We start from the raw sequence: 13,757 nt of genomic DNA, 5'->3' as shown, positions 1-13,757 counted from the left end.
ATGGGAATGAAAATAATGTGCAAAGTATCATGTTGACAAGCAATGTGAAATTCATATTCTCAATAAAAAAGTAGTAGAAATTCATTTGGAAGGAAGACCACTGGGACCAGAAAAGAAGACAAAACAAAACCAAAACAGAAAAAAATGGTTATTTGTAAACCCAGAAAAAAAGTTACTAAACAGACATATCCACAGAAAATACCTATTTGTTGTTCACTTCTAGTTTTTATGTATATATCATATCCAAAGAATACTGGGATGGTCTAATTCAGTGATTCTCAACCTGTGGGTCGGGACCTCATTTGGGGTCGAACAACCATTTCACGGGGGTCGCCAAACAACGCAGTCCGCCATTTTTCCCCTTTTCCTTAGCTGTGCTGCTCCCTTTTATTCTATTGGCTTTTGAAAGCCAATAGAATAAACTCTCTTGAATAGAGTCTAATTCTATTGGCTTTCAAAAGCCAATAGGAATTGTCCAGGCTGTCTCTGCCCTGCTGAGCCCGCCAAAAGTCCCATTCTGCAAACGGTGCTGCACCAGTTGAGTAGTTCTCGACTTACGACCGGTTGAATAGTCCTTGACTTACGACCGGTTGGGGGTCGCGGCATTAAAAAGGTTGAGAACCACTGGTCTAATTGATGTCAATCTTGACTTTATTCTCACATAAAATACAAGTGGTGCATATTTTGAACAGTTTCCTACTTCTGGAATATAAAAGGATAAGGGTTCAAATACACCACGATTTTTGTGTAGAATCTAAAGTAGCAAAAATAACTCTGTCTGTACATTTAGGCAGGCATTCCTGGAGTTTGTAATTTTAACTTTAACTAGTTCACAACCAAAAGAATATATTTGTGATTTGAATTTAGATTTTGAAGTTCCTATTGTAAAACAAGTTGTCTTTGAATTACAATCATAATTAAGCCTCAAATTATGATTGTAAGTCATGGCGGTCATTAAGCAGGTCACCAAGTGACTGGATCCAACTTACGATCTTTTTGTGTCTTTTTGTACCTTTCATTTAGTGAATGCCATGGTTGTTAAGTGAATGCTATGGTCATTAATTGAATCTATTTTATCCAATGGACTTTTTTGCTGGAACCAGATGATAACTGGTAACTACCAAAAACTACCAAAAATTGAAGTCAGGTAATGTTGTAAATGACTACAAATACAAGCCAGTTATCAACTACCCAAAATGTGACCATGGGTCTGTGTGTGCCTCCATAAGAACCCTGAAACTGGGTTGTAAGTACATTTTGCAGAGTTCCTTGTAATTTAACCAATCAATAAGAAGAACTGTATATTCTTTTTCTCAAGGTCCTCCTGACCTCCAATCCTGCATTGACTTGCTTTTTATAGCTTCAGCGTTACAAAAAACCTCGATGAGATTCTAAAACAGAACCAATTTCCCTTTCTGCTCCGCATGTTACATTATTTGCAATGGCAGCATGGGAAATGGCAACTTGGTATTCGCAAAGTGATGTTTTATGTAATAATTCAGTCATTCAAAATGGATAGAACAATGTATTACTTCAGAACAGTTGTTTTATCCTTATCCTTGCACATGCTAACTACCCGGGTCAGGCATAGTAACATTATGGCAGTTGTCTTGCCCCTTTATTTCATACGCTCCTTACATATTTTTTTTCACAGTGTATATAGACTTATTGGTTTTAAATATTTGAAACAGATTTTAAAGGACTTGGAAGCTAGTATTGTGTTTATAATCACTGAATCTTTCATCTTCCTATTCCTTTATTTTCTGTACAATACACTAAATCGACTAACTGCTGTTAAGAAACTATTAGAACATTTGCATCCAACAGTAGGAGTATCATACAATCAACTTGGTGTCAAGGTAAAAATTTTAGTGGTTAAGAATATGGAAAAGACTGACCTTGTTCTCTGTATGTTAGCTTTACACTGAATGAAACAGATGACATTTTGAATTATTCACATCAGTGAAAGCTTATAACTGTTAGCATTGGTGACAGCAATAGAACATGCAGACATTATATATATATATCTATATATATGCGCTAATTTTTTTTTACTTGCTAACAAAGAGTTAAAGGGAGACTGGGATAGCTATTTAGAGCTAATTAGCTCTCATCAGCCAGCCATACCCTTCTGAGATTCGAACCTGGGCTGCTTGCACATTAGGCAGCTGTGTTGACCCCTAGATCACAGGCTCTTTCTCACTTTGTCAGCTATATCAGGAAGGGAAGAAGGAAGAGACGGGAGGAGATATGTCTTGAGTGTTTTTTTATGCACCTTGTTGGCCCAAATATAGGAAAAAGATTTCTTCCCTCCCATATTTGGGCATCAAAAAACACTCAAGACGTGTGTGTGTGTGTGTATGTAATAGAAATAAAATAGTCCGAGCACCAGGATAATGTTAAAACAAAACTGTTTAATACAAAAGCTAAAGCTAAGCTTTCGTCGGCCAATACTGCTGACATCATCAGAGCATAATACAAGATTGCTGGGAGTCCTTTTTATACTGCTGGATGGCTCTGTGCCTGACTTCTCAATCTAGTTATCGGTCTGTCTGTTTTCTGTACTTGGTTTGTTCTTAAAGTCCTGGTTGTACTGCAATGTGAGTCTATTCATTTGAATAATGTTCTTACACAGCTGATCTTGTGGGCCACTGGATGGTTGCTTTTATAGTGGAGGGTCCTGTTGGTATGAGTCACTTTACGGTATACCCTTGTGTGTAGAGTCCCATCTGGTTGGCAGTGGACCAACACATCCAAAAAGGCTGGTTCTCCTCCTCTGCTGTAAAGCGGATGTCTGGGTATACGGAGTTTAACGCATCCCAAAAGTTGGCCTTATCTTGCTTCTTAATAATTGCAAACATGTTGTCCACATACCGAACCCAACATTTGGAGTGGTACTGCATGCGCGCAAGAAGGGCAAAAGAACTAGTGAATGATGAAGGGGGACAAAAAAACCCAATGAATGATCAAGCAGTAAAGGACCTTATGATGGGGGGGGGACAACCAAAAGTAGATCAATATACCCATGGATATCCATGGAAGAAGGCAGCGAACATATCCATCAGAGACTGCCCTGATAGACGCCCGGATCCACTCAACATACCCCCTCCCCCATGCACACATGTGCACAACTCCTCTAAGGAAGATCAGGAGGATCCCAGAATAGAACCAAAAGGGATAAGTGTAAGTGAGTGAAAGCAACCGGCATATGCTAGCAGAAAGAAAGTGATTGAGCCCAAGAAAAAGAAAACAGCAACCTCGGAAAATACCAACACAGCAAGAGACGTGTGCCCTTTAAGAACAAACCAAGTAGAGAAAATGGACGGACCGATAACTAGATCGAGAAGCCGGGTGCAGAGCCATCCGGCAGTATAAAAAGGACTCCCAGCAATCTTGGATTATGCTCTGATGAAAGCTTAGCTTTAGCTTTTGTATTAAACAATTTTGTTTTAAAATTATCCTGGTGCTCGGACTATTTTATTTCTATTATATGGATTTAACCAGGATTCGCATTTTTAGTATAATTAGGGCTTATACATACATACATACATACATACATACATACATACATACATACATACACACACATACATACATACACACACACATATATTTGTGTATGTGTGTGCGTGTGCGTGCTCATTAGCTCTCATCAGCCAGCTACACCCTGCTGAGATTTGAACCTGGGATTCTTGCACATTAGGCAGCTACTGTATGATGACCTCCAAGGCTCTTTCTCACTTTGTCAGCTGTGTCTTCTTCTTCTTCTTCTTCTTCTTCTTCTTCTTCTTCTTCTTCTTCTTCTTCTTCTTCTTCTTCTTCTTCTTCTTCTTCTTCTTCTTCTTCTTCTTCTTCTTCTTCTTCTTCTTCTTCCTTCTTCTTCTTCTTCTTCTTCTTCTTCTTCTTCTTCTTCTTCTTCTTCTTCTTCTTCTGCTTCTTCTTCTTCTTCTTCTTCTTCTTCTTCTTCTCCTCCTCCTCCTCCTCCTCCTCCTCCTCCTCCTCCTCCTCCTCCTCCTCCTCCTCCTCCTCCATATTTGGGCCGACCAGGTGCATCATAAAAAACACTTAAGATATATATTTGGGCATCAGATGTGTGTGTGTGTGTGTGTGTGTGTGTGTGTGTGTACATGTACATGTACATATTTTTGTCCAAATGTCTAATACTTGAAAGATTTTTCTTTCTTAAATTTGTTCATTCTCATGAGAGATTCCCACTTTTTTGCATTATATTTCAGCTGGTCCAAAGGGGTCAATTAAGATTAAGCATTTTTCCATTATTAACTAGCACATTGCCATAATGATTTGTAAATGGGTGATACTACAAATAAATCAATTCAGAATTTTAGATGGTTTAAGATTTTACTATATTCTGATAAAAACAAATTCTAGCTGTATTTCTTGCTTCATTTATTAAGATGCAAGTGTAGCATATTGTTTAGTTTTTCTATAAAACAAAGTAAACTGAAGATGTATCAGGTTAGAATAAAATCTATAAAAGTTCAGAAGTAGAGCTTTAGATTATGTTCTTGTTAGAAACGTGATTAAAACATTAACAAAATTAGATTGGTAAGAAAAGAATTTATTCTGCAGAAAATAGAAAAAGCAGTTTGCAAAGTGCGGTGAATCTCAGAGATTCTTCAACAGGAATTTCTAAAACAGAGATCACACTCAAACATTCAAATTCACAGCATTATATACACTTCTATCGCGACACTCCCCTCCCCTTCGTCCCATTTTAAAGGACTTCAGAGGGCACAATCTTGTCTGACACGCCTAACCAGAATAGATCACCCCTCCCCCTGATTACATCCATTTCAAAACTTCCCCTGGCCACCCTTTTGTCTTGTTAAGTCCATCGTATGAAAAGGGAAAGTGGGTACAGAAGCAATAAACAAAGGCAATAAACAAAACAAATGGAGGAAGCAGGCACATTCCCCCCCACAACCGTTTTATTTTTTAAACTTCTGTATTGCTCACAAATCTACCCTTTTCTGTTTTTACACTAATTTAAAAATAAAAATATTGTTTTTCAAATAGTTTTTTTCCATTTGAAAAATGGAATCCCAGGAATCCTTCTTATTATCCATTTTAGTGGTTTTAATGCAAGCATTACAGTTATCAGGTTATCTGTACTTTGGCTTTTGCATATGGTTCCGAATCTTATTACTCCCACTATCATCCAAATTTTAATTACTCCTGTAACCAGAGCCACATTGAGGTCTAACATTAGCCCAATTCTGTCCACCCCTGGAAAAATACTTCTTCCCTTTCACTTTTAACACTACCATCTGAAACGGGCTGAGATTGGTACTCGGGACACCAGTCTTCGATGATCACTATATCACACTCCTCTCTGCAGTCTCTGTATATCGATGCATAGTCTGGGCAATGGGTACAACAACAACATTCACAGTCTGGGCAATGGGTATAACAACAATTACACCAACATTTACAGTCACAAAACCAATACATTTAAGCCCCCCTTTTTCTAATGTCTCTATATTTTGCTTTTTCTTATTATCAACTTCAAGGGGTCAGGTTGAGGCACACTTCTACACTCAGTTGGAGCATCTACTGGTCTTTTTACACGGGTGTAGTGAGTCCAGCCTTTCTCTGCCATTTGTACTGCTGTTTCGGATTTCAGCAGCACCTGGAAAGGGCCTTCCCACTTCGGAACCAGCTTCTCCTCCTTCCAACTCTGGATCAGCACCAATCTCCGATCTGGAATCTGTGAACTGGAAACTCCAAGAGAGGTGCTTGTGCCAGCAATCCTTGTTTCCTGAGAAAATCAAAATATCTGGACAGTTTATGCACATATTGCTTCCAACAGTATCCTAGAAACCACATTAGTTGTTGCATTACTACATAGGTAGTAAAATCTACCTGAATGCACTGAAATGGCTCAAGGGCTGGAGGCCTCCCTCCTCCTTTTTGTTTCCTGATTGCTTGCCTATTTACATTTTTACATATCAAGCATTTATCCACCACTTGTCTTGCTGCTGTATAAATTCCAATACATCCATAATGCTACAGGAGCTCATCCACCAATGCCTGAACCCCCCAGTGGCTTCCTTCATGTAACTTCTCCAGTAATCCTCGCGCTATGGGTTTATTGATTACCTTCCTTCCATCTGGGAGAAACCATTTCCCCTTCTCTCCTTGTTGCCCACCTATTTGCATTATTTCTTTTTCCTCTGTTTCTGAAAATACAGGGATATCTTCTAGTGTTTCTACATTAGTTATTATGACATTTATGCTTTCTTCATTTGCTGCCCTCTTGCTTCCTCATCCACAATCCTATTTCCCACGCTTTCAAAAGAATTGCCTCTCTGATGTGCACTCATATGGGTTATGGCAATTCTTTTTGGTAATTGGAGGGACTCCATGATCTGTTTAATCAACTCTTCATGAATCAATTCCTTTCCTTTGCTGTTAATCATTCCCGTTTCCACTCAATTTTTTTTTCTTTTGAAAAGTATGGACCACCCCAAAGGCGTACTTTGAATCTGTATAAACAGTTCCAGCCTTGTTTTCTAAAAATTTTAGGGCCTGATTTAATGCATACAGTTCGCAAGTTTGGGCTGACCAGTTCTTTGGCAGGCTGCCGGATTCTACCAACTCTTTGGTTGCATAGCTCATTTATAAATCCAACAACTCCTTTGTTTTAAACACGGGTTGAATTCCAATTCCTTCAATTCTCTTAGATATTATTTTCTATCAGTGTGTCCTGCACACAGACATAAAAACATAAAAAACAACAGCAACAAAAAGCAACTCCACACATACACACAAAATAAATAAACAAGCTTAATAAGATATTCTGAGTTACTGAAATAGTTTTATATCAAACTCTAGTATTTGCTTTTAATATAAATTTAGTCATATTCTAATTTAATCAGATTCCATTCAGATGGAAACAAATTTCCATTAAGTAAGTAAAAACATTTATTAACCTAAGCAAAACAATTCAGAGTAACTTCTGAATAAAAATTACAAGTTGAAACTGCAAGAATGGGTATTAAATTTCCCATCCACCCCCTCCTTCCTCAAACCAGAATTCTAAGCAGAAAAAAGTTAAAAAGATCAACCCCCCTTTTCCTTTCTGTCTCTCTCGCTCTTAAAGCAACACAGCCAGAAAAAGCTGGAGGTAGGGGGTTTTGTGCTTGCAGGCAGAGTTTGAAAAGGCATTAATACACTTCTGAACAACATTTGCAAAAGGGAAAGAGCAGAACTATTTAAAAAACAGATTAGAAACACAGGATAGGCAAGAAAATGGTAGAGGGTTTCCTGCCTGAGCAGGGGGTTGGACTAGATGACCTTTAAAGTCCCTTCCAACTTTATTATTCCTGCTAACTTTGGGCTGTTCTTAAGAGGAGAGAGAGAGAGAGAGAGAGAGAGAGAGAGAGAGAGAGAGAGAGAGAGAGAGGAAAAGAAAAATAAACAAACACATCTTTCTTCACTCTTTTTGTTGGCCAGACAAACAGAGTGAGAGTATTTTCTTTTGGTAGCTTCTTTTCTCTTGGGATTAGAAACAATTAACAGTCACATTTACCTCACACACAAGAACTTCGACACACATATACATACTAAGACAAGAAAAAGAGAACAGAAAAGGAAACAGAACTTTTAGTTCTACACATTCTGGTCATTCTCACCACAAATCTCAGCTAACTCGAATTAGGGAAGGCAAGAATCTTAAACAAACCATGTGGTTACACAGCAAGAGAGAGAGAGAAAGAGAATCACTACTTCTTATTTTTCTTTTAAGTACCTTTATTTAGCCAAATTGGTTTTCTGGCAAAGCCCTGAGCAAAGTCCATTTTCCTAACTTTGCTTTGCTTTGCTTACAGGGCCTAACCAGCTAGTTGCTCAAATCCAATTCTTTCATTCACTCATTCCATTCCATTTGCACACAGCCTCTCCCTTTTTCCCTAACAAAAGCTCCTGTACTCTGGCCAAACCTCCATGCTTTCCAGGGTCTGCCACTCAAACAGATCCTTTCTCCGGCTAGGAAAGGCCAGAGAGAGCAAAATCCAATTGTGATTGGGAAAAGGGTCTTCTCACTCACACACAGAGACATACACAAATTTCTCTCATTTCCAAAGCAGCCCTTGAGCTCAAACTCAAAACTCCCTTTACTACCCTGGCTCCACATGGGCAGGGCCTGGGAAACCCATCAACAGACACCAGGGTTCTGCTGCCAGCAAGATGGGGCTTATGTTTCCTTTTCCTGTTTGGGGCCACTCAATTTTCTCATCCTCACACCATACAAAGCAGCACAAATTTACCGTATCTTCTTTTGTTAAATTTAACTTAGTGATCAGTTTGTTAAAACTGTTTCCCCAGTTTTCTAACAATTTCTCTAATGCACTGTGGGGGATCTATTTTTAGTTTTGGATTTTTCCTAAACTCCGCCTTGGCAGTCCTTCAGACCCTTGGGACATTCATACCTAGTGCATGTATGTCTTGCCAGTCTTCCAGGACCCTCAGGGCATTTTACACACACTAACCTTTTTCACGCATTTCTTCTCCTGGGACCCTCCCGAATTACCCATGGTTGGTTTACCACACAGTCAATTCTCTTGTTCTTACCAATCTAATGAGACCACGGTTTGCTTCACCAAGCCTCTTTCTCCTTTTACTCAGGAGTCAGCTCTCACTCCACCTTGCCAGTCCTTCAGACCCTCGGGACATTCATATCTAGTGTATGTATGTCTTGCCAGGCTTTCAGGACCCTCGGGGCGTCTCACACACACCTCTCATAGATCTCAGACTCAAACTGTGCTACCCAACCACCCCCGACTGCCTAGGTTTTATTCCTTGGTTCACCCCAAGTTTTACTCGTCTAGGTTCATGCACGAAGTTGCCCGGTCCTTGTCCTGGTAATTCTCTGGTCCCTTCAGTTATTACCAATCACTATTTGGTCCATGGGCATCCCTCCCCCTGATTACATCCGTTTCAAAACTTCCCCTGCCCACCCTTTTGTCTTGTTAAGTCCATCATGTGAAAAGGGGAGAGTGGATACAGAAGCAATAAACAAAGGCAATAAACAAAGCAAATGGAGGAAGCAGACACATTCCCTCCCCATAACCGTTTTATTTTTAAACTTCTCTGTTGCTCACATTTTGACTCTTGTTTTCCTTGATATAAGACCCTTCTTGACTGATGACTGGTAAATTTCTATTTTGATGGAAAGAAAGAAGATATAGGTGATCTATAATTCCTTTGCATTATTTTATATTTTATTGCAATATTTTCTATTATGGTTCAATGCACAGTCATCCAGATGCTTAAACATGTTACATAATATTGAATGCATCTTTTTGGCAAATCTTACAAGATTTTTTTTTTGTAAATGTGTCCTGTTGAGAAATTGTATTTTCCATATTTTCACCCTTTCTACGTTGTGGTAGAAATTATGTTGTGAACAGCAACAATAAAATCAGGCAGAAAGCCATTAGTTGTACCTTTAAGGAAGCTTGCAGTCACCAATCTATTTTCTAAAATTTAATCTGTATCTCCTTGAATACAAAATGTATGGGGCCTACAAAAAAGCCACATTATTAGAAAATTGAACTTCCTATGAAGAGATTATGATACCAATATTCAACCTTTTCAGTTAAACAAGAAAGAGAGAGAGAGTGCAATCAAGTAATAAATCCTATTTAAAAGAGAAGGATTTATAAGGTCTTGTTCCAAACCTCATAGCCGCTATTATAACCATTACAAATGTTACAGTACTAGCAGTGGTAATAATTTCATATATTATTGTTTAATTTATGATTTATTTTAAGATAAAATTTATTATCTACACATTTCATTCCATAATAGACATACATTGTCAATAATTGTTGTAGATCAACTGTTCTGGTAAATGAGACTAATAACATAGCTTTAACCTAAGTCTTAATATAATGTCAAATAAGCCTGAATTGAATTTATGTTTATTTGATATTCTGACTTCAGAAGCCAGCATGGGGGGCATAGTAATTAAAAAAACAGCCTAGTATGACATTTGTAAGTGAAAGTCAATATGTGAAAAAAGGGTTAAAGACCTCCTGTCATAACTGCCCACCTAAGGGAGTTTGACAACCTCTTTTCACTGTACTGTATTTGCATTCCAGTTAAAGCCTGTTACTCAAGGTTTTTCTATGGGAGTGAGTTGCAGTCAACAACCATCTGTGGGATGCTTTTTTCTAGGGATTTCCTTAGATCAGAGATCCCCAACCTCTGGTCACCAGGCTGCGTAAGTGGCTGGCCAGTGCGCGCACTTTCACCCATCCTTGCGCTGACACTAGCTAAGCTGCAAGCTGCAAGACTCTTGCCGGCACTAGCTGAGGCATGAAACTCTCTCCGGTGCTAGCCAAGCCACGAACTGAGCTTTGAGCTGTAAGCCTCTCACTGGTGCTAGCAGAGCTGTGAGCTGTGAGCCAGCGCTAGCCAAGCTAGCCGCACACTGGAGCTAGCAGCCCCATTTGTGGAGGGTGTATGCTCATGGCCCTGTACACGCATGTGTGTGTGAATGTGTGCATAAAGGTGCCGGCCCCTCCCTTTTCCATTGGGCCGCCAACCTAGAAAGTTTGGGCACCCCTGCTTTAGATAGCCTATATAGAAAGATACATGAGAACAAATGCATACTCTTTATTCATTTTTCATATAGAGCTGTTCCAGCTTTTTAGTCAGACATTTACATCCCCCTCCCCAATTCCTAGTGTATTTCTAGCCCAAAAAATATTTTTGTCCAGCTTATGTTTTTTATTTGGCTTTGGTAAGCATGAATAGAAATTATATTGATCTTAATCCCCACCTTAAATACAAAGGGATTTTATTGTTAAATTAGATTAAATTTGGCACTATAAAGTCAAGGTAATAATTGGGACAGTTGGAGCTCTGGGGAGGCCTATAATAACTTCAGATGGTTGTTAAGTGACCTGTCATAACTGAAATGTATGTAGAGATATGAAAATGCAAGATAATTTAGAAGGCATTCCCTATTTACAAAAACCTCTAGTATTAGAAAATAGAAATTAGGTTATTTCCAATCCAGAAAGCTACAGCAATTGATGGAATATATATAAAAGTATGGCAAGCAACAGAAGCAGAATAATTAAAGGATCTAACCAAGGTGTGCCAAAGAAATCAGTGGAAGAGGTCTACCTACCAATACCAAAGAAAGGAGATTTAATAGTATGTTAACTAAGATAACCTTAAATTTGCCAGGAAAATAATGCTTGCGAACATCCAGTGGCGATTAGGGCTTTACATGGGAAGGAAGATGTCAGTTGTTCATTTGACTTCAGAAAAGTCTAAAGAACATGAGATTTCACTGCTAATACATGACATAGAATACTTTGGGCCAATCACTCTTTCTCAGCCCAACCTTCCTGACAAGATTGTTGTTGTGGGGAAAATAGGAGGAGGAAATAGTATTCTGTATGTTCACCACCTTGAGTTACTTATAATAATAAAGCTGAGATAAAAATCTAGTAAACAAAGAAACAATAAACAATACAAAAATATGTCAGTAAGTGCTTCATTGATTATAGAAAAAACTTGACAGTCATTTTAGATTATGTTAAAAACATGGCAATTTAAAATATCTCATTGTCATCACATCAAGCCTATACACCAGAGGTCCCCAACCTTTTGCGCACCAGGGACCAGTTCCATGGAGAGAGGTTTTTCCATGGACTGGAGGGTGCGTGGATTTGTGTGCTGCCTGCATCCCGCGAATGGGGCTTTGCTTATTTGTGCAGACTGGTTGCTGGCATGCCGTGGCCCAGTACTGGTCCACAGATCGGAGGTTGGGGACCCCTGCTATATACAGTGGAAGAAGTCACAATATAGACAGAACATAGCAACATAGATTGACTCCATGTTGGCAGAGAAGAGTGGAAAGGCTGTATATTATCACCTTATTTACTCAGCCAATAGGCAGAATAAATATATATAGAGAAAGTGGATTGGAAGAAAATGAGCATAGCCTGTGCTATGCTGATGGTATTTCTCTGATAGCAAAATCTGCAAATACTAGTAATGAAAGTCAGTGAGCACAATGAAAATATGGGACCATGATTAAAACCAAATTAATGGCAGCAGGTTCAGCAATCAGACTTACAATAATCAATCCATTTGGGTATACCAGTCTATTTTTAATAGTATTTCATTATAGCATAAGTAATTTAAAGCAGGGCTTTTCAACCGGTGGTACGCATACCACTAGTGGTACATTGGCACCTGGCAGGTGGTACGCATACGACAGGTTGAACAGCACTGTAAAAAATGTAAAAAAGTGTAAAAATGGATGAGATGAAGCAGCAGCAGCGCTGTACAGGCTTGTAGGAAAGTCAGCTGGAACTGCACATTGCCTAGGTCCTACTGAGAGCCCAGGATCAAAGTTTGCAGCTCCAGCTGATTGGCGGCGGCCTTGGGGGCGGCAGGCAGCCTCACGCAATCTTCAGGTGGAATTCAGCTGGAGCTGCGCAACACATTGCCTGAGTCCTGCTGAGAACCCAGGATCAGTGCGCGCAGCTCCAGCTGATTGGGGCTGGCAGGCAGCCTCACCCAGTCTTCAGGCAAAGATTCAGCTGGAGCTGCGCAAGGTATTGCCTGCCTGGGTCCTGTGGAGAGCCCAGGATCAGCGCGCAGAGCTCCAGCTGATTGGGGGTGGTAGGCAGCCTCTCACAGTCTTCAGGCAGAGATTCAGCTGGAGCTGCGAGAGGCATTGCCTGGGTCCTGCTGAAGGGGAGAGAAGAGATGATATTAAAGGGTGGGGGAAGAGATGATATTAAAGGGGGTGGGGGAAGAGATGATATTAAAGGGGGTGGGGGAGGAGATGATATTAAAGGGGGTGGGGGAAGAGATATTAAAGGGGGTGAGGGAAGAGATATTAAAGGGGGTGGAGGAAGAGATTATATGAAAGGGGTGGGGGAAGAGATGTTATTAAAGGGGGTGATAGAGGACTACCTGTACTTTATCCCTTTTTTCCAGGGTTTTTTTTTGGGGGGGGGGTCAAGTTTTTGACACCTTGCTAGGCGACTGGTGGTACTTGAATATTGCCATATTCTAAAAGTGGTACAATCGGTGAAAAGGTTGAAAAGCCCTGATTTAGAGGACATATAAAAATATAGAGGAAATACTCTTTTATTTCTATGTTGATTAAATAAGTCAAAATCACATTTCATTTCCCTGTTAACAAAAATGTACCATTGAATAAATGTACTATTGCATGTCAAACTATTATCAAATAATTCCCCAATGTTTGACAAATGATGTGTTCCTGAATGTTTCTTTTGTAATTTTTTTGCCATAGTAATATGTCTTTTATTTACTCTTATTTAAGTGTCTCAAGATTGGAGCCACACAGAATATGTTATAAGTAACTGTATAAATGTTTTAAATCAATCAATTATATTGCTAAGCAAAATAGTTGTCAGTTTCATAGAGAGTTATGGCTACTAACTAATTTTCAGAACTGTAACTTTACCAAAAACAAAACAAGAAAGAGAGAAGGGGGTATATATAATCCACGTGAACTACCATATTTTCCAGCATATAAGATGACTTTCTAAACCATGAAAATCTTCTCAAAAGTCGGGGGTCGTCTTATACGCCCAGTCGTCTTATACGCCAGAAAATACGGGTACTTCGAAAGAGTATATGCGACTCAATGATCAGAACCGAGTATAGTTCGAATACAAGCTATAAAATGAAATGATCACCCTTGAAAATGCTACTCCAGGAAGCATATGGTATGC

At 39.3% G+C, this 13,757-nt stretch overlaps 1 protein-coding gene across 10 annotated transcripts in view; it reads left to right on the top strand.

Moving 5' to 3' along the window:
* TENM3 (teneurin transmembrane protein 3) overlaps window positions 1–13,757 on the top strand; it is a 565,275-nt gene that overhangs the window by 103,737 nt on the left and 447,781 nt on the right. The gene's annotated exons all lie outside the window — the stretch shown is intronic.

Source organism: Crotalus tigris, unplaced genomic scaffold, assembly GCF_016545835.1.
Source record: "Crotalus tigris isolate CLP2741 ecotype Arizona unplaced genomic scaffold, ASM1654583v1 scf7180000017666.379230911805:20528666, whole genome shotgun sequence".
NCBI classification, from domain to species: Eukaryota; Metazoa; Chordata; class Lepidosauria; order Squamata; family Viperidae; genus Crotalus; species Crotalus tigris.
Note: the sequence above shows the minus strand (reverse complement) of the source record. Positions and strands in the feature narration are given on the sequence as shown.